This window comes from Anolis carolinensis, chromosome 4 (assembly GCF_035594765.1).
Source record: "Anolis carolinensis isolate JA03-04 chromosome 4, rAnoCar3.1.pri, whole genome shotgun sequence".
In the NCBI taxonomy this organism is placed as follows: Eukaryota; Metazoa; Chordata; class Lepidosauria; order Squamata; family Dactyloidae; genus Anolis; species Anolis carolinensis.
Window position 1 is genome coordinate 201,361,027 of NC_085844.1, and position 27,141 is coordinate 201,388,167.

Below are 27,141 nucleotides of genomic sequence, written 5' to 3' on the forward strand. Positions count from 1 at the left end.
GAAATTCAACTCCCTCATTTGTGTGGTATTTTCCGTCTTCTTTTGACACTGGGTGGCTTATGTAGTAGTATAGGTGAGAATTTTAATTGCATTGTAAATTGTACCCAAACATTCACATTCATTATTTTTTAAAGTCCCTAAAGGCGCTAGATCCCATCTGATTTTGGAAGCTAGCAATGTCAGCCCTAGTTAGTATTAAGGTGAGAGACCACCAAAGAATACCAGTGCTGCAGGCTGTATTTCAGTGGAAGGAACTGACAAAACCACCTCTGAGGATTCCTTGCCTAAGAAAACTTTGAAGATGTTTGGAGTTGTCATAGGTTGAGGGCAACTTGAACACACCCCCTTCAAATAAACATTTGTTATAGATTAAGGTATGACCAGTGGGAAACTACTTTAATAGCGTCTCTGTTAACCAGATCCCAAGCAATCAGCAAAAAAACCAAAAAACAAAACAAAAAAACAAAACAAAACAACAACAAACAAACAAAGAAAAAATACTTTAAAATAAAAAGCTATTTTTATAATGCAGTAAAACTGTGTTACATTAAGTTTAGATTATCCAATGTCTTGATTTGCTTTTAATTACTGTATTTCGATATAAAGATCAAGTCAATACAGAGTTTATGGCATGGTATAGTATGGAGTAAAGGGTTAGACCTATTTTTAATAGTAACTCTCAAGCAACAAAATGTATCCAACATCTATGGGTGCTGGCTAACTGAGAATCTATTGTACATGTTTTCTTCCTACATATAAGCAAAGAAGTATTTTGTAACATTGCCTTTATGTGCAATGTATCCATTTGTGTCTGGTTCCTCATTACAACAACCTATTAAATTAGCTTCTGCTGGAGGGAATTACAAACATAACAAAGCCTTTAATGAAACAAACTTGTTACCATTCCTTTTACTTGCCTTTCTTTTTCTGTCAGTGCCTTTCCTTGTTTAACTGTACAGTGGACAAGAGAGGAAAGTGTCCGTTACTAATGGCCCAGGAAGTATCTATAGATATTCATGAGAGGTGTATATGTAAAGCAAAAATTGATATTCTGAGATAAACATGTATGTGCTCCTTGTATTAAATCCAACATTTTTTCTATAGTTATGAGAATTGACAAGAAGAAAATCAACTCATTTGAAATGTGGTGGCAGAGAAGAGTAACATGGACACCATGGATTGCTAGAGCAAATCAAGCCCAAACTCTCATTAGAAATGAAGATGACTAAATTGAAACTGTCATTGTTTAGACATTTCATGATATGAAATGACTCATTAGAAAATATGATAATGCTTGATAAAGTGGAAGAAAGTAACAAAAAGAGTAACATATAGTAACATTATATGTGGATTGGTTCAATCAAGGAACTTATGGCCCTGAATTTGCAAGACTTGAGTAGGGCAGATGATGACTGGGGGATCTTTGAAGTTTCTTACTCATAATAAGGCCAACATAAATTGAAGTTTTTATTTCATGTCAAAAGCATTGCATAAAGAAATAAGTTTAAAACTGATAAAATAAAGGGATCACAGGCATCTGAATAGTTTTAGACCAAAATCGGGCAACAGTGACACAGAAAGAAGCTTCTTGAAGACTGAGTAAATACAGTCAGGTGTCCCTTCCTTGGGCAACGTTTCTTGTAAACAGCGAATCTTTCCAACCCAGAAACATTGCTTTACAACATAAATTGAAGTTGACTTGATGGCAAATAACAACTATATTATACTAAACTGTGGGCAAGCACTGTTCAGCTGGGAATGTATTGGGCTCTACCAGATGTAAAGACAATAAGAAGTTAGCAGAGGTAGACAAAGTTAATAAATGTGGTTTCAGATTCAGATGAGCTGAATTCAATAAATTTGGACATAATCCGCCTTAGTCCAAAGTGAAAAGCTTCTTCAAAAGAGAGAAAACTGCAGTCTTTGGATATTTTTTAAAATATCGTTTCAGCTGAACTAAAAAAAGAAACTGGGGATCAGGAGGCTTTGAGGGTTTTAAGGAGAACTAAGTCATGCAAAATGGCCCACCTGAGGCTGTATGAAGACCATGAGCTGAATTTTTTTATCCAGAAAGAAATGTGAGAAGGTCAAGAGCAGTATTGTTTTGTGACTGAGAACTATATCTTACAACCACAGAAGAATTTGGAACCTATCCTTTGAAATGTTTCATGTTTCTTTCTTGGAGACCATTTTATGTAAAATAGGGATTGTCCCTTCCCTAACTTAGTGGGGAGTATATTCCATGTTTAAAACTCTACAGAGAAAAGGCTGATTGTATTTGTTTAAGAAATGATGGGCTCTTGTATTTGTAAATATCATCTTATTCTGTTAAAAGGCCATAGCCATTTGTTCATTTTCAGTGATATTCAGTGGGGAGTCACTGCATTTCTCAACTTCTAAAGGTGATTTGACAGACAGCAATTTAGCCTAGTTTCTGGTGGCATTGCAAATCTATGTCTGGGCTGTATAGTTTCTTTCTGAGGAAGCTCTTCTAACTGAACAGAATTCTTTACATTTAGAAAGGAGTATGTCTGGAGCAGATTCTATGGAAGATTTTCTCATGGCATGCTGATATATTTAGATATTCTTTTTGTATGCAGCATGTGCATATACGATGTGCATATATTGAGGGTTATACCACATAGAGGGGAAAGCACCAGCACTGCCTCAGGGAGTCAGCTGCCTATGGTCACTGCCATTTTTCTACCCATGAATTCAAAATTACCAGGAGCAGCACCGTGGTAGAAAAGTAGAAGGGGTTGGTGTTTCTTTTAGTTCTCTGTCCTTTTGCCACTCTCAAAGAAAGAAACAGGCCCTTTTAAAATAAGAATAAGAATATGTTAGTTATATTGACTAGTGGATATGTTGACTCAGCTTTTTTGATTCAGTTTTTAAATGAAAATATCTAGATATGTACATTTGCATATACAGTAGACCATGGCTGTCATGAATTAAATCAGGGTCTCACATGCCTTCATTATATTTTGTTTGGACTAGTGTATCTAGTCTACATGAGACTGCTGCTGAAGAGTGTTTAGAAACTAACTCCTCCAGTATATTGTATCAGTTGAAACACATTGCATATAGGGAAAATGTGTCACCATTTTTACTGCTGGTTCATGGGCGAACACCTTTTCCAAAAAAAATCTGAAGTGTTTGTTGTGACTAATTAACGCTGTATAGGGTTAGTTTCAATCCATCATAAATAGTACATGCAAGCAAGGGAAGAAGGAGCTCTATCTCTTGTTCCTGCACCACCTGAGGTATTTTAGTGGGATATATGAAAAAGATTTTTTGGTGTCTGTCCCAACCTCTGCTAATATCCTTGATAGAGCAGAATGGTGATATGTAGAATGAATGAATGAATGTGTTTAGACCTGAAAGCCTTATGAGGTTCCATTGCTTTCAATGGCACTAATGTCTTCTAGGTAGGTATATGTGGGTGTTTTATGCAACTCTCAAAAAAAACTCATGTGGATTTGTGGGGGTTTTGTTCCATCTCAAAACCATAAATAATGTCAAGATAACAAGACCACAGATTATAAACACACTGTTTTGCACCTTTGTGGGTATATTTTTTGCTTTGAATTTCCAATAATAAAAAGGGGCATAAATAGGTTGTCAGTAGCCCCTGTCTGTTGCCTATTTAATAGGTTTTTTTTCTACATTCCGGTGATGGAGGGTTAGTTGACACTGAAGGATCTTAGTATTATTGCTTCCCCTCATGAAAATATGACTAATGAGTTTTGTAATGAAGCACAGCTTGGACGGAAGCCCTGCCTTGTTTACACAAGCTGTTTTCAATGCAGACATGCAGGTTTTGCTGAAATGAAGGGGAACAGGCAAGGGGCCCCTGGCAGGTGGTTCCTATTTAAACACAACTCACTTTCTGCTTTTGTACTTTTGGAGAGGGCTTTTGTTCCCCTCTGAAAAGGCTGAATAGCTGCCACATCTGTCATTCTGGAAGAGTGACTATTTGCTGGTGTTTGAATAATATACTTAGCAGATGCCCTACTTGGCAAGAGGGCCTCTGAGTTCCCTGCATTCCATATGCACCTTGAAGTGTGTGGTGTTGTTGATGTGTGCCTTCAAGTCATTTTTCAACTTATGGCAATCCTGTCACAAGTTTTTCTTAACAAGATTAGTTCAGAGAAGCTTTAGCATTGCCTTCCTCTGAGGCTGGGAGAGTGTGACTTGCTCAAGGTTACTCAATGAGCTTTATGATTAAATGGGGATTCAAACCCTTGTTTCCAGAATCATAGTCCAGCACTGAAACCACTAGACCACATGAGCTCCCAGAGTTGTGTGTGCTGGAGTGCAAACCGAGAAGAGCCCATGGTAATATGGTAGATGCACCGATACTGTGTATGCTTCTCTTCCTTTTCATTAATTATGTCGAGTTCTGTGCCCCTCTGGGGAGAGCAATACATTGTGTGAAGATGCAGGCAGGGGTATTCTCTGCTGTGGGGCCCAGTTGTACAATTTTCTCCTCAGGGACCTATTTGGTGCGAATGCTGAACTTTATGCTGAATGCTGAGCAGCAGTTTAAACCAATTTTTTCAACAGAGCTTTTGGTGCCTGGGCATCATCACTTCTATGGTTGTGGAGCTTTGACATAGAGCCAGAATAGTGTAGTAGTTTGACTATTGATTTAGGATGCTGGGAAACCAGGGTTCAAACCATTACTAAGCCATGGAAACTGAAGTGGCTTTGGGCAAATCACATTCCCTCAGTCTTAGAGGAAAACAATGACCAATCATGTGTGATTGGTCCTGCCAAGAATGTTGCATAATAGTGCATCATAAGTCAGAGATGAAGTAAAGGCAACAATATCCAAGCTGTTTAAAACTATTTAAAGTAGCTTTTAAAGATCCTAAGATCTTTCAATATATGAGACTAGTTTCCACTACAACATGACTGAAGCAATGGATTCGAGATGTGCAGGAGTTAGAATATCTGTAACCTCTATTCAAACCATTTTGGGTGTGTGGGATAGAAGCTTTTCTTCTTAGTAGAGCATAGGTGGTCTTAAAGAAAAATAGTTCATGCACACTTATAGAGGAAGGCGTCAGAATTCTAGATATAATGTATTGTTGATATATGCCCAGTTGTTGTGTCTTTAAGCTGTTTCTGACTTACAGCTATCCTAAAGCAAACCTTTGTTTGGGGCTGAGAAAGAGTGACATGCCCAAGGTCATCCAAGTGGATTTGCATAGCCAAACAGAGTTTCCAGAGTTGTAGTCCAGTGCTTAAACTGCTGCACCACATTGACTTTTAACCCATATGTTGGACTTGCATAGGTGCTGTAATATACATCTGAACAAATGGATAGTTGTTGGGTTATAATGTATTTATCTTTACAGTATTTATTGCTTACTCATTTGTGATATTGAATATTTAAGCAAAACGTCATCTACTCCTGTCCTAAGAATTAAACATATAACCTTCTAAAAACAATTCCTCCTTGTGTTACTGTTGTATGTTTCTTCAGGTTTATCAAGACTGATAAGTGACATCAACTTAATTTATCTTATGCCTGGGTTTGTTTTGTAGGATTGTTGGCCGGGGGGGGGGGGGGGTAGCTATAACATTGTTTTTTGGGGGGGGGGGGTTTCGTCCATAGATTTCAAGATGATGTAGACACAGATATCCCCTTAGTGCATTCGTTCTCCATTTTATGGGACACTCGAGGTAGTGCAGCATTCACAGTCTCAGAAGGTTGTTCAAGTGTTGTGTTCTAAGACTGTTCCCTGGACAAGTACTTTCTAAATGCTAAGCGGCAACTTTATTACCTCTTCAGTAAACAGCTACCCACTACATCATTGTGAAATGTCACTACCGTTTATGGTAACATATTAACAGAGGATGGAATCCAGAAAGGTGAGGTGTTATAAACTCATAATTTGGTTGTAGTGAGGTTGGACCAAGAACTGTGGTCACCTGTCCTCTTTTGTATACCTTTAAAAATAGTAACCTGATCTGGATAGGTATTGTTGGGATTCTGGTGATACAGATCTAATTTCTTCTTTATTTCACAGCAGACTTGTGCAGACTGATTCGCATTTCAATTGGCTGTTGTGTTTACGGAGTGCTCTGTTGCTGTGGTGGGCAGCATCAGGCAGGTGTAGGACATACACACACACACACACACACACATCTCTAAACATTTAGGGGCTTGTTCTTGGAAGCCACAGTTGGCTGCAGCTTCCTGTGACCTATCTCTTAATAGTACAGAAATCTAGCCACAAGAATGTGATATTTTAAAAAATCTGACTAGAAATGCAATGTCATAACCGTAACATGCATAAAACATGCATATCGTGATTTGTTGTTTTAAATTACATTTATAGATGCTAAGTTCTCTATATTAAGCTTTGTATACCATTTTACTTTCCAGTTTGCTTTATATGTTTTGTATCCTTATCTTGTGTGATAATCCAGTGACTTTCTATTGGGATATTATTCTATTGAATTTTTGTATTTACATGCTTGCTGTCTTGCTGTCACTACAGAAAAAAAAACAGCCAACACGTATAAATCAAATTAATTTTGACGTGAATGAGCATGTTCAGTGTTCCTTGCAATATATATGGTATCTCTGTGGAATGTGGATTGAGATGGTGTGTTCAGTAAACCAATCCGTCTGTTGATAAAGTTTCCTGCTTACTGAATAAAGCAGAACCAGGTCATGGCCAGAGAGACTTCTTTTAGCTTACTGAAATACATTCCTCCAGTGTTTTGCTCATATATTGGTCTTTCTTTCTTTTGACCTGTGAGAAGTGGTTGAGACTTTTCTCAGGCACTGTACTTCCACTTCCCATGCTTATTTTGGTAAGCATTAGCTGTAACAGTTTACTGTTCTGCGCTTGGTATTCATTGAGAGTTCCCATCCAAGTACTAATCAGGGCTGATTCTGCTTAGCTTTCAAGATCATTTGGGATATGGTACCAGGTTAGCTCCCATGATGCATAAAGCTTGTGTCTTGCATTTGCTGCTAACAATATTTTTTATTTATTCTTTCATCTGTTTACTGTATATCACACCTTATCACCAATACTGGGGTGTAAAGTAGCACACAAAATATTACTGTATTTATTCTATGATGCATTTTAATGTTCCATGTTATACAGGTGATCTAAACAATTTTCATTGTTCAAATGAAGCTGCCTTTAAGCTGCATACAATTGTAGCAGTGCTTTGAGCAATGTGAAAGCCACTTCTTGCACAAAGTTAGATTTAGATAGTGGTTTCCTGAACCTAAAGTGTTGGCAAAGAAATCTATAGACCACACATCAAAAATGAAGTATACATGCATTCTTTCTCAGAAACACTGAATGAGAAATAGTGCTGAGTGCTAACTTTCCCCAAGATACTGTTTGCATATGCGATAGCTAAATAATTGTTTTGTAATGAGAAGAAAGCATACAATATAGGAAAGCCCTGCAAAAACGGTGGAGGGCAAATGGAAAAATGGGATGGATGGAACAGCTGGTGCTCCAAGCAGAGCACCTGGTGAACCTGTTTGCTGCAGCCAGGGAAACAGGAAAGCCACAATCTTCTTCAGCTGCCTCTGCAAATGTTCTACTTGGTGAAGTGGTGACGACCTTGGTCAGTGTCCCTATTCAGATTATATTTTGCACATTTCCATCTGAGCTCAAAATGAAAGGTTGTAGGATAGTCTCTTCTCCCTTCAGATCATGTTTTTCTTTCGTTTTCAGCTCTTCAGCTGGCTTCCTGTGTAAAAAAACTATCAAGTAAAGGTTGCACAATCATGTGTTGGAAACAGAATAGAAAAATAGAAGCTTAAGTAGCTTCTATTTCCTTTTTTGTATATTTCAGTCAAGAGTGGCCCTAGGTTTTCTCAGTATGTAAGCAAACCTAGGGCCACCCCCCCCCCCGAAATTACGCCCCCCCCACCCCAAATTTACTGGCAGCAGCAGCGGTGACGGCAACCATTGGGACGCTCGCTGCGGGACAAAGAAGTACTTGGTATTCTCGCGAGATTTCTACAAGATCTTGCGAGATTTCTGCGAGATCTCGTGAGATTTCTACGAGATCTTGCGAGATTTCTGCGAGATCTCGCGAGAATACAAAATACTTCCTTGTTCCGTGGCAAGCAACCCAATGTTCGCTGCCGCCGCCACCACTTCGTGTGCGTCCAGGAAAGGCTGCACCCGAATCAGCGGCTTCATGGGCCTCAATGAAGAACCGGAGTTTCAGTGAAACTCTTCAATCTTAATTTTGGTTTTCCTCCTTTTTGTCTTTGCCCCTATATTCTCAGTTAGAGATGTTGTTTGTGATACTGATTGTTTTCTATACTGTTTGACTCTGGATCAATTTGTGTTCTAACAGATCTGGGCATACAACAGTTTTAGTTAGAGGTCTGCCTAAATTATAACTTATGCCCATATTTAGAAGTCATGCTAAACTATAGTACAGCACGGTGAAAACAAATCACAAGAAGCTTTGGGGTCATGCAGCCCCTCTTGTACAAAAAAGAAGTATTTGCTTCTGTTTTCAGCAAACTACAGTTTAGCTTTCACCCAATGTGGTATATATTTAAACTAATCAGCTTCATAAAAAATGAAGCCAGATTTAGGACATAGTTTTGTTAGGTTTACTAAACTATGGTTAATCTAAACCAGAATGGGAAAAAAAATCAGACTCTTCTTTCCTCTGGAAGCAATAGTCATGTTGTATAAGAATGTAGGAAGCCACCTTAGAGGGCAGATGGTGATGGGGAACATGCAGCATAGGGACTAGCTTTGAGGGATGCTACTGCAAACATTGTCAAACACAATATGAAAATAGGCACTAGCCATAAGGAAAGGCATAGCGTATGGCAAAGAAAGAGGTATGTGGAAATCAAAAGGATGAAGACCTAAGGAGAGAGGGGAAGGAGCCGGAAGAGAAGAGAGCCAGGGATCTCCATGGCAGATTTATAGAAGGCCACTGGAGGAAGGAAGAATGGATGCCATGAGGGATGGTTGAAATGAAGGGAAGGAGGTATGGAAGAAAGTGTGTGTGTGTGTGGGGGGGTGTTTTGGTTGTCTTTTTCCTTCATGGCAAGGGATTGGACTGGATGGCCCATATGGTCTCTTCCAGCTCTATGATTCTATGAAATGCCTGCTGAAGCAGAGGAAGCCAAGGAATGTGCAGGCAAGAACATGGGAGTGTGGTCAGATTCACTCTGGGCTTGGTCCTGGTGGAGAGATGAGAATAGAGGAAGAGGAAGATGGTTAAGAAGCGGGAAGAGAAGAAGGTTATGGAAGAGGCAGGTGGGCACGGGAGGAACTGCTAGAGTGGTGAAGCTGGAATCTCAAAGCTGTTGTTGGTCCATTTGCCTGGGCAGATAGAAAGCCTTGGTCAGGTGTTTCCTTAGCCTCTGGCAGGGGACAGATCTTGTGGGACAGAGTATAGTTGTGTTTTACAAGCCCTAGGTCGTTCGAGTGAAGGAAAGGCTGTAGAAAATCATGAATGAGAGACTGGAGAAAAAAGATCCATAATGTGACTGGCATGTTGCTAAGTCTTACAGGCAAGGGACATGACTTACCTGAAAGTGCTTATTTGACAATAACTATATAGTGCCTGGTGAAACGTGTCTTAGAGTGCAGATGGCAATTAACACTCTGATTGGCAACAGATTTTTTTTAAAAGGGGTTAGTGTTGGACCAGAGGGTCAGAGTCAAGAAGTCTAAATAGCCCCCCTGAGCAGAACTGCCATCACCACCTTATCTTTCAAGACAGCAAGGTTCCCTTTATTGGAGTCTCAAGGACAATGACCATGATAGTTCAGTTGTAACTACTCCCTTGCCTCCAGGGTTTCAGTCAATTTTTCCCTAGCAGTATTTGGAACTCTTTGATATTCCCTGACAGCCTCAATTCCAATTCTGTTTAGCTTCCAAAGTCAGATGAGATTTTATCTTACGTACATCCCAGGCACTTCCTTTGTTCAGCCTAATTTATTTTCAGCCTCATTCATTGGTATTAGAGTTTGTCTTGTTAGCTTCTGTTTAGAGATTCAAGATCTCAGTAGTAAGTGATACAATGCTAAGTGGCAAAACTGGAAGAGAATAAGTGTACTACGCATACTGTATCTATGTTTCAGAAAGAGCTATGGATGCTACTGGACTACAGATGGAGGCGTTGATCTGTCTTAAATACAACTGCCCATGTTTTGCTTTCTTGTTTTTTTAAGGAGCTTAGAGCTACTGAAACATGGTGAATCATTTTGTTCATTTGCCATCAAGGAAGTGGTTTGAGGTTTTTATGAAGGCGGTTCTCCCATAACCTCTCTTGAATCATCCATTCCTAGTTTGCCTTTTGTTGCTTTGTTGACCCAGCGTGTTAGGAGTTCACTGGGATCAGAGAGGGGGTGGTGGGAAATGATTGATCTGTGTGGCAGAAACATCAGAAGAGAGTCTAAGAATAGGAACAAAAATGTCAAGAAATTCACTGGTTAGTTCCTGTCCCCATCTGGAGTTCAGTTACTTCCGGAGGCCTGTGAGATAATAAGTATGTGAGTGCTGTAATGGAATCCAGAAGTGTTGAAAAGGAGATAATGCAGGAGAGAGGCTGGACAGGAGAAGCTTTGTTTTCTGTAATACAATTTCACTAATTCTTTAGATAATGCAGACCTTTTACAAAAATATTGGGAGTGGAGTGGGGCACATAAGGATGTTGTAGATTCAAACTACTTTAATGGGTTCCTTTCTCAAGAGATGTAATTGTGTTGTAGGGATTTGGCTCAAATAAAACTTCCAGAAGATCACTAAAATACAATGCCCAGGATTTTTTTAGGAAAGTTATGAAACTAAGTTAATATGATGTAAAAACCACTGTAGCTTTGCAGCACAAATACGGCTAAAGTAACTTTGCCAGTGGGCCATGTAGTAAATATTGGCCACAAGCCATAATAAACAAGAATACCATTGTAAACATTATTATAATTTGTGCTTGATTATAACTGTTCACCTTTGCTGTCCCCTACAGAGCCTTTTCTTTTATAATTAGAAGCAGAGTTAATTCTCTGTTCTTGAAAATTCATCTCTCAAAATAGGAGTCTTTGCCTGCCCTGTCAAGGCCTTTGTTGTTCTGCTATAGTTCCATCTGCTACAAAAATAAACATTGACTGAAAGATAATGGAATTAATGCTCTTCAGAATGTAAGGTCCTGTTGTCAATACCAGGCATGAATTTAAAGATGACAATGTGCTCCTGGAATACAGCAAATATGGGAACTTTATTTTTGAGAGCTAATTTTCAGTGCTCTCCTTTTTTAAATGGAAGGTTACTTTTTCCCCATGGCAAGTCAAGAAATGCAAGAGAGCCATATGCATTTGTTTTATGTGCACATCAATGTTTTTTGAATGGGCTGCTTCCAGGGTATAATCGTTGGTGGTTCAACATTCGTCTCATAAGATTCTTGCTCAGGTTAATAGAGTAAATGGTGGCCTATGCCTTATTAGCTGATTAGTAATACTGTGCAGCAATTTAAAATGAACTCTTTTTGCCTCCCGAAAACATACGTGCATTTTTTTCTCCTCCTCATAGGAAAAAACAATTGGATCATTTTCTGCCATTTTTTATTCCTCAAGATAACAAATGTGGAATTGTATGTGTGCCTTAAATTTCTTTTCTTTACCTCTCAGTGCCATATTATGCCCAAAAGGTATAGAATGGCAGCATACGTGATAATGATGATATATTGTGTCCTTTTAAAGCAAAACTGCCCAATGGCTATGATTTCTTGTGGCTGTCCTTCTAGGAAAATCATACTATTGGTGAGAGATACTAAAGAAACAATGGGTGTGCCATTGTAACACCCATTCTCTCATCGCTATCATTCTCTACACAACACAATTATGTTGCTGTAGCAGTATTGAGGACCCCTCTGGTGGTGCAGCGAGTTAAACCACTGAACTGCTGAACTTGCTGACCGAAAGGTCGGCAGTTTAAATCCGGGGAGCGGGATGAGCTCCTGCTGTTAGCCCCAGCTCCTGCGAACCTAGCAGTTTGAAAACATGCAAATGTGAGCAGATCAATAGGTAGCACTCCGGTGGGAAGGTAACAGCGCTCCATGCAGTCATGCTGGCTACATGACCCTGGACATGTCTGCGGACAACGCTGGCTCTTCAGCTTAGAAATGGAGATGAGCACCAACCCCCAGAGTTGGACACGACTAGACTTAATGTCAGGGGAAAACCTTTACCTTTACCTAGCGGTACTGCACAGAGGAGGGCAAAGGAGCTTCTCCCTTCGCATGGTGCTTGGGCCTTTAGAGAAGTTCCAGGCATGTCGCTAAACAGTGGCATGCCTTGCGCTTCCCTGGGTCCAAGCGCCTGCCAGAGGGAGAAGTTTCCTCCCTCTGCTAGGTGCCTGGGCCTACAATCGGGTTATCCGATTAATCCGGGTAACCCGAGTTGCGATCCACCCATTTAAATCGGATAACTGGGGTTCTACTGTACCATGTCTTTGATCAAAGAATATCAGGGTGAAAAATAATAAATACATAATGCAACTTACAATATGCAGTACAAATTTCGTTCTTTCTCCATCCTGACTAATGATTTTAGGGTATGTTACAATATGCCCATATTTTAATCTTATGTCCAATCCTACTGCTTTATCTATTGATATGGATATGAGTTTGAAATAAGAGCGTACAGAAAATGAATAGAATAGAATAGAATAGGGTAGGAAATCTACTTCAAAAGGATGGAGCTCAAGTGAATTCTTCAGTCTTTCTCATTTTTTATAACCACTGAATGATGTCTTCTCTCATAGCTTTATCCGAGATAGTTCTAAATTCGTAAGATTGGCTTGCATTCAGAATGACCTGTGACATATTTAATTAATAGTCTGCCAGGCTGAATTAAAGGTCTTAAGGCTGGCATGTCTTATGTGGGGATTAACCGTGGCTAGTCTACCTGATGGAGCATTTTGAAAATGAGTCCCCTGGAGTCTTATTCTTTGAGGCGAACTACTTATTAATTGTCTGTGATAGAATTGTCAAAAGTGTCTCTGTTCTTAATCTCTCTGCAATAAAAACTGTTTTCAGTATGAATCTGTTTTCAGTTTGTCAAACAGTGTTTTCTCCTCTGAGGTTAAAGTGAAAGGATCTTTATGATCCTTGAGACCCAGGACTCGGAATAGTTACTTAGTTGCAGTCAAGCCTGCCCTTTCCCACTCATCATCTGTAGTCACTGGAGGGAAGTACTGCTGGCTGATCGTGTTGTTCTAATTCATTAATGCATTCTAGTCTATTCTTAAACTTTCTTAAATCCTTGTATTCTTAAACAAAGTTTGAAACGCTTAGTTTTTTTTAAAAAAATTACAAATTCCAGTATTCTGAGATTTGTAGTTCAAAAAGTCATGTTTCTGAATTCTAAATCATAGAATTGGAAGAGACCGCATGGGCCATCTAGTCCAACCTCCTGCTGTGCAGGAAAAGCACATTTAAAGTACCCCTGACAGATGGCCCCCAGCCTTTGTTTAAAAGCCTCCAAAGAAGGAGCCTCCACCACACTCCGAGGCAGAAAGTTCTACTATTGAGCAGCTCTTGTAGTCAGGAATTTTTTTCCTAATGTTCAAGTAGAATCTCCTTTCCTGTAATTTGAACCCATTGCTCTGAGTTCTAGTCTCCAGGGCAGCAGGAAACAAGTCTGCTCCTGCTTCCTTATGACTTCCCCTCACATATTTATACATGGCTCTCATGTCTCTTCTCAACCTTCTCTTCTGCAGGCTAAACATACCCAGCTCTTTAAATTGCTTCTCATAGGGCATAGTCTCCAGACCTTTTATTATTTTAGTTGTCCTTCTCTGGACACGTTCCAGCTTGTCATTATCTTTCTTATATTTTGATGCCCAGAATTGGACACAGTATTCCAAGTGAGGTCCGACCAAAGCAGAATAGAGGGGCACCATTACTTCCCTTGATCTGGACAGTATACAGTATTTTGATGCAACTCAAAATCTCATTGGCTTTTGTAGCTGGTGCATCACATTGTTGGCTCATGTTTAACTTGTTGTCCATTAAAATTCCAAGTTTTTCCCCCCATATATAATGTTGTTGAGTCAGGTGTCACCCATTCTGTATCTTCACATTTCATTTTTTCTGCCTAATTGTAGTATCTTACATTCCTCCTTGTTGAAATTTATGTTGTTAGTTTTGAATTCTGATCCTGGTTTCTGGAGTATTCGCTATTCCTCCTAATTTGGATTAACTTTTCCTTTGAAAAAACCTTGACCCTTGGAAAAAACCATGCCCCATTTTGAAAAACCAGGGAAGTCTAGCAGTAAGCTTTTGCATACATGCTATTACCGGTAATAACAAGGGGTTTATTCCAGAAGTACAGCCTTTTATATCAAATGTCATACTTTTTTGAGGGGAAGTAGGGCAACTGGGGATTGCCCAGGTTCACAAACTGTTCCTGGGAGGCTATGCTATGAGTTCCTTTTGCCTCTCATGACTTTATTATTTCCTTTGCTGCTTATAGTGTTGGCATTTCCTGTTTCCAAATCAGATTTAGAACTATTTTGGGGAACACCGTATTCATCATACGCTGGGGACTGGTTTTTTTAAAAGGTGGTTTTTAACTAACTAGTTCAAAGCTCCTAAAATCACAGATTCGGAAGGGAGGGTTAAAAGGGTCCATGAAAGGGTTTACAGTTCCTCTGTAAACACGAATAAACACCTCATACTTTCTTGACTATAATATTCTATCAGTTTTTGTGTTGTTCATCCAGCATTCTCCAGCTCCATAGATGGTATGTGATAGCAACTGGCAGATAGGGGGTATAATTTCCAAGAAGACTTTGATAGGAAAGAAGCAGCTTCCATAGACAGTACTGGGTTTCCATTATAAGGAAATCAGGTTTGGCTGAAGAGAAGTTTGAGTGTAGCCACCTGAATGGTTTCCCATAGTTTTGTACCCAATCAGAGTTTAGTGCTTATTCAGGCCAAATCTCCCATTTAGTAAGTGAGGCAGTGATGTTAATTAAGCAAGGAAGCAGAAGGAAGGAGGAGTGTTGGAAGAACAAAACTGTGTGTGATCTAGACAGCCTGCTCTGCTGTTTTCTGGGTAGAGTGACGAAAAACAGGTCCATCCCAAGATGTACTGACCCTCTCAATTCTTCACGCCATTGTTCTATTCTTTTCCTAAAAAGAATTACCCTATATACTTATATATATGTCTAGAATTATCTGCAGGTCAATATGAATACTGCAAGAAGCACTGACCACCTAATTATGGTAATTTAGCACAAAATACCCTACCTTGGATGACAGGACAGCTCAGTTCCATTTGTCTCTAGCAGATGGGATTGCTGTGGAATGTAGTTGCAATACTTCACATACCATTTGAGTATGGATTTAGCTATCATTTGAATAAAGTTCTTTCTCCTAAAGAGAGCTCCCCCCTCCCTTTTTATATGTAGCAAAGAATTCTGCTGGGTTCCAAAGTCACATTGACTTTAATTGGTATGGATTCCCCCCTCCTCTCATGAGGTTTAATAGTGTCTGGACTGTACTTTGCCTCCACCAGCACCTTCCCTTTCTCTCCATCTCTTGACCCTGTGCAGAGTGTATGCCTGCCAGCTGGCTGTCACACACATACTCTTGTCGGCCACGTGCTGCATTCTTTCCACAAGCTGTCATAGACTTGTTGGTCTGGCATTGCTGGTTGCAGTTGGTGCTCTAGGGATCTGCCTTCAGTAGCATAATTGTGAACTGCATGTTTGAGGATTGTACAGTAGCACCAAAAGGCAACATTGCCATTTAGTCAAAAGGATAAGGCAGTTCTCTAATGTCTTTTCCTCCTTGCTCCCCTTCTTCCATTGCAAATCTAGCAATTTCAGAGTTCAGTGAAGCTTATATTTTGAATTGCAGGAGCCACAATGAGCATTTGTGGGAGCTATCAGCCTTTTGAGCATTTACCAAGATTTGGAACACTTGCTCTTAACAGCACTCAATGTCACCCTGATAGTTGCCTGCCAAACATGCTGGGCAGAAAAATAACACTATGTAATACAGTTTTTGTTCCTAAGTTATAAATATAATTTCCTAATTGGGTCTATCATTAAAAAATAGAAAACATTTATTAAACTGCAAAAGCTTTGTTTTTGTGGGACATCCTGCAGCACATTTTGCTATAGTTTTTCAGTGAATATCTCATAGATTCTATATCAGCCACAAAAATGAAGTTTCTGGATATAATGAGTTTGGTTCATTTGTTGTGCTCTGAGAAAGAAGACTCAGAAAAATACAGATATTCTGTGTCAGGTTTCCAGATTGTTGAAAATAAATAAAACAACATGAACCCCTTTTCTTTAATTAATCCAAATACAGTAAAAACTCTGTACATCAGGGGATACTTTCCTGAATTTACTTTGGAAACAGGAAACCATGGATTCAAACCCTATTGAAATGAATGATTTCCACCAGATGTTACCATAGAGTTGTCCTAGAGAACCTAGAAAATGTGTAGAGATGTATTCTCCCTTGGAATTTGCTAGGTCCTCCAGAGCAGCGCTATAATAACTTCCAGTACAATAACTTCCAGTACAAGTATTCCATAGAACTGCCTGGAGGACCTAGAAAATTCCCAGAGAGGACATATTTTATTGGAGGCAAGTAGGTGAAACTAAGGGTATTGGTCCCTTAGGTACAGGATTCAGACTGTAATCAAAAGCACTTTCATTCTACATAATTATAGCACTTTGATTCTACTTTAACTGTCATGACAACCCCCTCCATCTATTTATCTCAGAATCCTATACAAAGTAGCCATGGCAGTTAAAATGGGATTACTGTCCTATAATTGTGTAGGGCAAGAGAGCTCTATGATACTAATAGCATTTGTGTCATCAAAATGCTACAGTTTTTAAAAGTTTTCAAAGCAGCACTCCCTCAAGGAGAGGAGAAAGTGATGGTTTACTAATTCCTGTCAAAATCACTATATAATCAAAGTGTGAGTTTAACTGCATCTCAAGCAGTCACACTTCCCACATGAAAACCAGAGCTCCATACAATACATTTGGTTAAATGCAACCTCTAGTGGATGTATTGCCTTATTCATTTATTTTTCCTAGAAATATATTTAGTCATTACACAATTATAGCTGTATAATATTACTTTGTTACGATTGTTTATTTATATGTCACCTGAATGTTAACTGACATCGCTTCATATTGTACTTGTCATTTGGTAAGGTGCTTAAAGCTTCAGTGCATATTCCTGAACCACAAAACTAGCCATCAAGCAGAGAATTTTCAACCCCACAGCAAACTATAAATCCTAGGATTCCATAGGATGGAGCCAAGATGGTACCGCACTACTATAACTGTACAGTATAGATATTTGTTTCGCAATTGTCCCATAAAGAAAATAGAACATGTGTTTTGACACATATTGAGACATTTCCACGTTGCTTTTGAAAGCTTATTATAATAAAACTGTGTCTAAATATCCTTCACCCCTACAAATTAATGCTAAACTGATAAACTGTCTTTCTTTGTTGGATGAGTTGTTATTTTCTGCACTGATAAATAGTTACTGTGAACTCTCTTTCAGTTGTAATTTAGACCAGGTGTAACACTCCTGGGTGACGCGAACACTGGGAACCAAGACAGAAGCAAATAACAATATAATATCTTTATTAAAGCAAATAAAGTTCCAAATGGAAATAAGCAGCAAAGTAAAAGTAGCAATAGACCTTCCAGAAAAGATCAATTTTTGTCCAATAAAATAAAGTCTTATGTCCAGTATTAGAGTTCAAAATCCAAAAACCGAAACACACTCAAACTCCGTCTGAGTTTTGAGTAGGGAAAGGAGCAGGGAGCAAGTAAAGTACTTTAGAATAGATGTCCAAATCCGGATTGCAGGGCAAGGCAAAACTAGATGTTCAGGAGCTGAAACGCAGTCCCAACGTGGCAAAAAGGTAAACCAACACCAGGTCTACTCCAGAGTAAGCGCACTGTCAGGCCGCTTGAAAAACAGGAACAAGAGACGACGATGCTTCCCAGTCAGAAGTTAAGTTTACTCCGCACAGAAAATTCTCAGCACAAGACTTTTAATGAAGTTCATAGCTCCACCAAACAGGTGCTTGACTCCCCAATACTTCCCAAGAGAACTGAAACGCCAAAACATCACGCCAGGTGCCTGTCTCCCTAATTCTTCCCAAGAGAACTGGGTTTAGCCACAATCGCCTCACTCTGCTAATCTGACACTTCTTCTTAAACTTTGCCCTTGAGAGCGGTCTGTTTTCAAAAAAGCCCTTCGATCAAACAGTAATTCCTCCGGAGATCCGGGGAGAGCCGGCACCGTCTCAAGGGCATCCTTAATTGGTTCTGGCACAGAAATGTCAACAGGAGACATCTGGAAAGGAATTGAATCTTGCTCACTTGGGAAAAAACCCAAATCCTCTTCAGTTTGGTCAGCAATAGCTGCGGGGTCAGGGGCCAAAGGTGCCTGAGACATCACACCAGGGCCCCTTCCACAGAGCTGTATAAAATCCCGCATTCTGCTTTGAACTGGGTTATATGGCAGTGTGGACTCAGATAGCCCACTTCAAAGCAGATATTGTGGGATTTTCTACCTTAATATTCTGGGTTATATGGCTGTGTGGAAGGGCCCCAAGACACAAATTTGTTGCCTCAATGCAAAGTAGGTCTTTTCCAGTTGAGCTTTGGCAGTTTTCTCTCCAAGGCCTTTGACAACACATTACCCAAGTGCCAAAGGTGATGCTGGTCTTTGAGAAAGAACTGGGGTTGGGTAGCTGTGTATTGTTGGACTGTCCCATATTGCTGAAGGGTTCAAGTGTTTGTAGCAAGAGGATGTTGATAGACAAAATTCTGACTCGTTTATTGACAAAAACTGGGGGGACTTAGTTGGCTGACAGACTATTAATACGTCTGCATGAGTTTGTCAACCATTTTGCTGTAATGTTGCATCTACCGGCCTGACATTTTAGATTGGACACTTCCTTACAATTTCTGTCATTGGTCGAAAAACAGTTCTTACAAATTTGCATCTTGACAGTTTTCTTTAGCGTCTCAATAAGTAAAAGTCAATATTTAAGGGCCACTAATCAGGAAGTAGCCATTAACAAGTTTGTGTTCTACCTAAATATCAAATGAAAGCACACCTTTCAGTAAAATAAATTGTTTGTTCCTGTAAAAATAACATCATCTTCACATTTGTAAATGGCATAACTAATGCATTTCTGTCTTTATGAAGGACCCTGCCCCAATGCAGGATTTTTTTAGGCTCTAGTTCAGTCTATCTAAAAGGAAATACTTTATCTTATAGACCAGGGGTCCTCAAACTTTTGAAGCAGAGGGCCGGTCCACTATCCTTCAGACTGTTGAGGGGCCAAATTATCATTTTAAAAAAATACAAACAAATTCGTATGCATACTGCACATGTCTTATTGTAGTGCAACAACAACAACGAAAGAACAATACAATATTTAAAAATGAAAACAATTTTAACCAACATAAACCTATCAGGATTTCAATGGAAAGTGTGGGCCTGCTACTGGCCAATGAGATAGTCAAGTTAATTAGGATTGTTGTTGTTGTTGTTGTGTGCCTTCAAGTCATGTCAGACTTTGGCCGAGCCTAGGTCTAAAATTAATTATTTATTTACTGCATTTATTTACTACATTTATATCCCACCCTTCTCACCCAGAAGGGGACTCAGAGCAGCTGTATGTACATACAATATATTATATTATTAGCATAGTACAATATTAGCATTATATATTACTATATTGAACTATACCACTATACTATTATATAATACAGTAGAGTCTCACTTATCCAACACTCGCTTATCCAACGTTCTGGATTATCCAACGCATTTTTGTGGTCAATGTTTTCAATACATCGTGATATTTTGGTGCTAAATTTGTAAATACAGTAATTACTACATAGCATTACTGTGTATTGAACTACTTTTTTTGTCAAATTTGTTGTATAACATGATGTTTTTGGTGCTTAATTTGTAAAATAATAACCTAATTTGATGTTTAATAGGCTTTTCCTTAAGCTCTCCTTATTATCCAACATATTCGCTTATCCAACGTTCTGCCGGCCCATTTACGTTGGATAAGCGAGACTCTACTGTACGTAATATATAACATATAATAATAATTATTATATGGTATTATTATTAGTATTATATTGTATAACATAATAATATTATCAATATTATATGTATATACAATATATTATATTATTAAAACTGATATAAAAATATTATATTATAAAACTGAGGGCGGGGGCCAGGTAAATGACCTTGGAGGGCCGCATCCGGCCCCCGGGCCTTAGTTTGGGGACTCCTGTTATAGACCTTTAAGAAAAATCTTGATGGCTCTGAAATGAGTAAGGGAAACTCTGCAATTCCAGACCTGACTCTGCATAAATGTGTATATTTGTCCACATGTCTAGCCAAAACACATATACACCTTACATTTTTCATTTTTGACTAGGCAAACAATACACAAACTTCACAAAATCCTGCAATTAATTGTTTATTTTCAGAATCGAGAGTACATAAGAGATTGGCACATTTTTATTCAAGCCTGAAATTCCAGGGTCATAAAATAAATGCCAGGAAATTTATTCATCTTAGTTTAAGAGAATTATATAATTTTGATAGCACTTTGAAAAGTTTCTTTTGTAATTTATGCCAGTCTTCTCAGTTGATAGATGAACTTCTTCCCTAATTTAATACAATATTTCATGCAGTGGCTTTTGTATCCCAGTGTCATATGACTTTTTTCTGGTCACGTATCTAATTTGTTTTTGTGTACAAGGCCACTTTTCCTTGTGAGCTGTGTGGGAGAGGGTGTTTTCTTTTAAAAAATGTAATGTCTTAAGTTGTGTAGAACTGCTTTTCTGTGGGTTGCTGTTACATATAAACAGCAAAACCCAGGGATGTGAGCAGCAAAGAGATTTGGGTCCAATTTAAACTCCATTAGGCAGACGACAACAACTTCAAATTCAGATACCTTAATGGTCTGTATTTACAAGTGTGCAGCATATAATTAACACTGCCTTGTTTGTGCTCCCAACAGGGTAATAGACAGTTAGCTACATACAAATGTAAGTAGTGCGGTTGATAAGTGTTTTCTGGGGAAGGGAAAGTGAGTTTGTTTGAGACACAGAGCTCCTCCTACTGGAAAAAACAAAATAGTTTTATTCAAGAAGAGGCATGCCATATGCCTATCAAATAATAAGGTGACTGCTCACTTGCTTATGGTTTTAATTACAGTAGTCTCACTTATCCAACCTTTGTTTATCCAGTGTTCTGACAGACTAGAGAGATGGGCCGAAACTATCTTGACAGACTAGAGAGATGGGCCGAAACTAACAAAATGAAGTTCAACAGGGACAAATGCAAGATACTTCACTTTGGCAGAAAAAATGGAAATCAAAGATACAGAATGGGGGACGCCTGGCTTGACAGCAGTGTGTGCGAAAAAGACCTTGGAGTCCTCGTGGACAACAAGTTAAACATGAGCCAACAATGTGATGCGGCTGCTAAAAAAGCCAATGGGATTCTGGCCTGCATCAATAGGGGAATAGCATCTAGATCCAGGGAAGTTATGCTCCCCCTCTATTCTGCCTTGGTCAGACCACACCTGGAATACTGTGTCCAATTTTGGGCACCACAGTTGAAGGGAGATGTTGACAAGCTGGAAAGCGTCCAGAGGAGGGCGACTAAAATGATTAAGGGTCTGGAGAACAAGCCCTATGAGGAGCGCCTTAAAGAGCTGGGCATGTTTAGCCTGCAGAAGAGAAGGCTGAGAGAGACATGATAGCCATGTACAAATATGTGAAGGGAAGTCATAGGGAAGAGGGAGCAAGCTTGTTTTCTGCTGCCCTGCAGACTAGGACACGGAACAATGGCTTCAAACTACAGGAAAGGAGATTCCACCTGAACATCAGGAAGAACTTCCTCACTGTGAGAGCTGTTCGACAGTGGAACTCTCTCCCCGGGGCCGTGGTGGAGGCTCCTTCTTTGGAGGCTTTTAAGCAGAGGCTGGATGGCCATCTGTCGGGGGTGCTTTGAATGCGATTTCCTGCTTCTTAGCAGGGGGTTGGACTAGATGGCCCATGTGGTCTCTTCCAACTCTACTATTCTATGATTCTATGATTCTATGATTCTGTATTATCCAATGCAGTTGGCCTTTTAGTAGTCAATGTTTTTGTAATCAATGTTTTTAATATATTGTGATATTTGGTGCTAAATTCATAAATATAGTAATTACTACATAACATTACCATGTATTGAAGTGCTTTTTCTGTTGATTTGTTGTAAAACATGATGTTTTGGTGCTCAATTTGTAAAATTATAACGTACTTTGACATTTAATAGGCTTTTCCTTAATCCCTACTTATTATCCAACATTTTCGCTCATCCAACGTTTTGCCAGCCCGTTTATGTTGGATAAGCGAGACTCTACTGTTCTGTATTTTAATAATCCATAAAAGGGTTTCTAAAATGGTCTGGAGGTGGGAGTGGAGATGTGTTGATCATGTTTGGAAAACATTTGAGATTTCTACCCACCCACCCACCCCCCCCCAAAAAAAAGAAAGAAAAGAAAAGAAGAATGGAGGGATGTGACAGAGCAACCTTCTCTAATCAAGCACCCTCCCCCCAATTTACATTGTACTGTGTGTGTGTGTGTGTGTGCGCGTGCACGCTCGTCTTCATATCACCTGTCAACTTATGGGAGACCCAGGGAATTTCTTACAGAAAGAACATATATTTGCCAGCTTCTTCCTTTGAAATATAGCCAACAGCATCTGGTATTCATTGAACTACACTCCACAGAATCCAAAATCAAATGGCTGTTGATGTGAGTTGCAGTCTACTATATCTGGAAAGTACATGTATCTGCAGGGGTTCGGTTCTTGAATCTGCTATGGATATGCAAAATGCAGGTGATCATGATCCATGTTGTTAAATGGCAACAACTTAAGTGCACACTTTTCAATGCACCCATGTTCACATTGCCGCTATTTACTAATATGGGATGGGGGATGACTATTTGCAATTCCTGGAGATTCCTATGAACACTGTGAATCTGGAGAGTTCACTGTACCAGACAGAGGAAGGCTGTGTTATTAAGAAAACAGAGAAATTATTTCTTTTTCTCTTGCAGTACTAAAACCCTAAAGCCTACGCTGAAGCCGAATGTTAAGAGCATTCAGAGAAAAGAGAGTGTAGAGATGTAATAGTACCCAAAGTTCAAAAAATGTATCGTTGAACTGTGGAATTTGTTGCCAAAAACTGTGGTTGATGACCACCACCATAGACACTTCTGATGAAAATTAGCTTTGTCTTGGATGAATTTGTTCACCACTTTTGGGATTAAGTCACTGAGAGAAATGTACAATGGTTTAAAGAGACATGACCAAGTGACCTTCCCTTCATGTCTGCCTTGTGGGTTTCCCATGGGGATCTGGTTGACCATTGTGTGGAAATAGGACGTGGGACTGAATGGGCTTTTGGCCAGAACTCATTTGCAATCTGGACTCAGACAGATTATAATATTTTTCAAAGTGTGGTCTGGTTATACAGAATATTCTAACTACTGACCCAAGATACCTAGTTGAATTTCATGGCTAAGTGAGGAATTTGAACCCGGACCTTCTTGATCCTAATCTGTCCTCAGCCTTGTTAGTTAGAGACAAAGTTAAGTAGGTCATGCTGTAGTTTGGGGCACCAGACATGTGGGTTAATCTCTGCCACTGGATGGGAGAATAGGCCCTACAATGAAGTTGTCATCCAAAATATATTTAGAGGTTTGCACAGGAGACCATTGCATAGCAAGTGACTTCTTTCTGTGCAGATGACGCTCAACTCTACTACTCCTTTCCACCTACTTCCAAGGAAGCCCCCTGGATCCTGGACCAGTACCTAACTGCTGTGATGGGCTGAATGAGGGCCAACAAGCTGAAGCTTAATCCTGACAAGACACAGGCCCTCCATGTCAGTCGCTCGGCCGATCGGGGTATAGGGTGGCAACCTGTGCTTGATGGGGTCACACTTCCCCTTGAAGACACAGGTCCGCAGTCTGGGGGTCCTTCTGGAATCATTGCTGACGCTTGATGCTCAGGTGTCGGTGGTGGCTGAGAGGGCCTTCGCACAGTTAAAGCTGGTTTGCCAGCTGTAACCATACCTCGAGAAGTCTGACTTGACCATGGTGGTCCACGCCTTAGTTACCTCAAGTTTGGATTACTGTAATGCACTCTACATGGGGCTGCCCCTGAAGACAGCCAGGAAACTGCAGTTGGTGAAATGGTCGGCAGCTAGGCTGTTAACCAGAGCAACTTACAGGGAGCAGCCAATCCACTTGTTTAAACAGCTCCACTGGCTGCCGATAAGTTTCTGGTCCCAATTCAAGATACAGGTCATTACCTATAAATCTCTAAACAGTTCGGGACCTGCCTATCTTCATGACCGCATCTTACCCTATGAACCTGCGCAATCTTTAAGATCCTCTGGAGAGGCCCTCCTCTCGTTTTCACCTCAATCTCAGGTACTACTGGTGGGGACAAGAGAGAAGGCCTTCTCGGTTGTGGGCCCTCGGCTTTGGAATTCCCTCCCCCAGGAGATTAGGCTAGCACACTCCCTGTCCACTTTCCACAAAGAGTTAAAAACATGGATGTTCCGCTGTGCTTTTGAGTAGGCAATCTTCTAGATAGCTAGCCCTAGATAGGGCCAAAAATCTGTCCTCGCACTTTAGTATTGCTCTTATCCTCACTGCTGCCATATGACCTATGCACTTTACTCATTAGCCTATCCTTTAAATTATTGTTGCACTAGTCCACCCACCCTTGATGATAAAGTGAAATGGATATTGGTTGTTGGTTTGATGCCTATTTATATATTATTATAATGTTGTTTTATTTTGTCTTATATTGTTGTTATGCATTTTAATGTATTACATTTTAAACTGTGTCATTTGGGCTTGGCTCCAAGTAAGCCGCCTCAAGTCCCTTCAGGGAGATGGAGGCAGGGTACAAAAATAAAGTGATGATGATGATGATGATGATGATGATGATGATATTTCCTGCTTATTAGTGTCCAGAACTATTTTTATGTTCTCAGTGGAAGCTAGTTATTGCTTCTAATTCTTTGTTAATGTTAGCTTTCCAAATAAGCAAACAGAGGTTTAAAATGTTATTGCTATTGCTCACCTTATATGGAAAAGCCTTGCTAATCTTTAGATTTTCAAGAAATACTTAAATTAAGGGGAAGTTAGAGAGGTAGTTCCATGACTCCCCTTCTCTGACCCCCATCCTTCTCCTGTTTTTACCAAATCATGGCTCCTTGGAAGCTTTGAAGCAGAAGCTAAGGCTCCTGCACATGGTTCCCCTTCCATAGATTGGACATCCTCTTTCAAGAAATAGTTTGAGGAGATGAAACAAGCTGCTTCCCTCTATCAAACTTGTACAGTTGGTCGGATAACTGATGTGTTATCAAATAGGTTCTTGCCCATGAGGTTACAAGGCATGGTTAGAAGGAGACCATTAGGGGGTTCAATCTTTCAAATTCACCACTGAGTTTTCAGAATTCTGCACTGTTGAGAGGCAACTTGAAAATGGAAGTTAAGCAAATATTGCATGTATGACAAACTATATTAGCTGAAATTCTCTCTTCTGCTCACTAGTTAAAAGGCAAAGAAACCCTGGGTGCTTTTGCATCTTGTTGCCTTGTTTGCTATAATGAGCTTGAATCATTTTCCCTCTGTTATTTTACTTACACAAGTAATGCGTTCACTAAATGCTCTTTTAAATGTCCCTTGAATTGATAGCGTAACAAGTCTTTTGGACTGAAGTAAGCATCTTAATTACCCAGATTACATTAATGCCAGAACGTTCGTGTCTGGCACAACCCTTTGACTGTGGATGACATACATTTGGAGTCTTATAGCCCTAGACCAAAAAGTCTGGTTTGCATCCCTTCACCAGAAGATGGCAGAGTTGTTTGAGTTATATCCTGGAAATGCTTAAAGTTTTCAAAGACAGAGTCCTCTGAAAGTTTCTTGAATTGTCACTGTACTCTTGTCTTGTGACAAAGCTAATTCAAATCTCTGCATGTTCTTGAAGATCTCAGGGCTTTGACCAGCCTTCACTAGTCTTTTGTGGTGTCTGTTTTGAATGTGCGGTGTTGGAGTAATGGGGTGGGGGATAGGATGGAGGTCAGTAGGGCTGGGAAATTCACCCATTTACTTATTTTTAATTTATATCACATCTTTCTCCCAATATGGGACCCAAGAGAACTTTAAACAAAACATATAATGCACAATTAAAAAAATAAAGTAACAGTCAAATTAAAACATTGATTTAAAAGTATTAATACCACATTTGTAGTAATATTACAGCAGACACCATTAAAAATCCTGCCCTAGCCAGTTAAGATTATTATACTTTGGACAGGCTTATGAAGGGAAATACGGATCGTCAGGAAGGGACCAAGTCATATAATTCATAAACAGCACTTTGAAATGGACATGCAGCCCATGTAGCTATATCCAAAAGGCAAATCTAAAGATGATGTGGAATGTTAAACATCAATAATGGAATTAGAACTTGTTCATGCATCATATGTTAATCACTTTTCATGAATGTGCTGATACACAGGTGAGAGGGTTATGTTACAGGTGTATTTTACAGTTTTAGACCAGTGTTTCTCAAACTGTCCTCCTCCAGTTGTTTTGGACTTCAGCTCCCAGAAATCCCAGCTGGCTTACCAGCTGTTAGGAATTGTGGGAGCTGAAATCCAAAAATCCGGAGGAGCACAGTTTGAGAAGCTCTGTTATAGACTATAACATTAGCTTAAACAAAAGTGAGTCCATAGAGCCAGTATTGTGTACTATCCTCCAACCCAAGAAACCTGTGTTCAAATGCCTTGTCATCTGTAAAATGCCTACTTGGTCTGGATCTTGGGAACTTTGCCACGTTTCCCAGTTTATAAAATTGGTATTTTGACAATAGAAGGAAAAAGGAAGAGGGGCCAATCAAGGGCAAGATGAATGGATGGATGGGTGGTATCCTTGAAGCAGCTGGCTTGACCTTGAAGGAGCTGGGGGTGGCCACGGCCGACAGAGCTCTGTCGTGGGCT

General features: G+C 39.7%; 1 protein-coding gene across 1 annotated transcript in view; it reads left to right on the forward strand.

The window, feature by feature from the left end:
- mapkapk2 (MAPK activated protein kinase 2) overlaps positions 1–27,141 on the forward strand; it is a 110,580-nt gene that overhangs the window by 66,715 nt on the left and 16,724 nt on the right. The window lies entirely within an intron of this gene.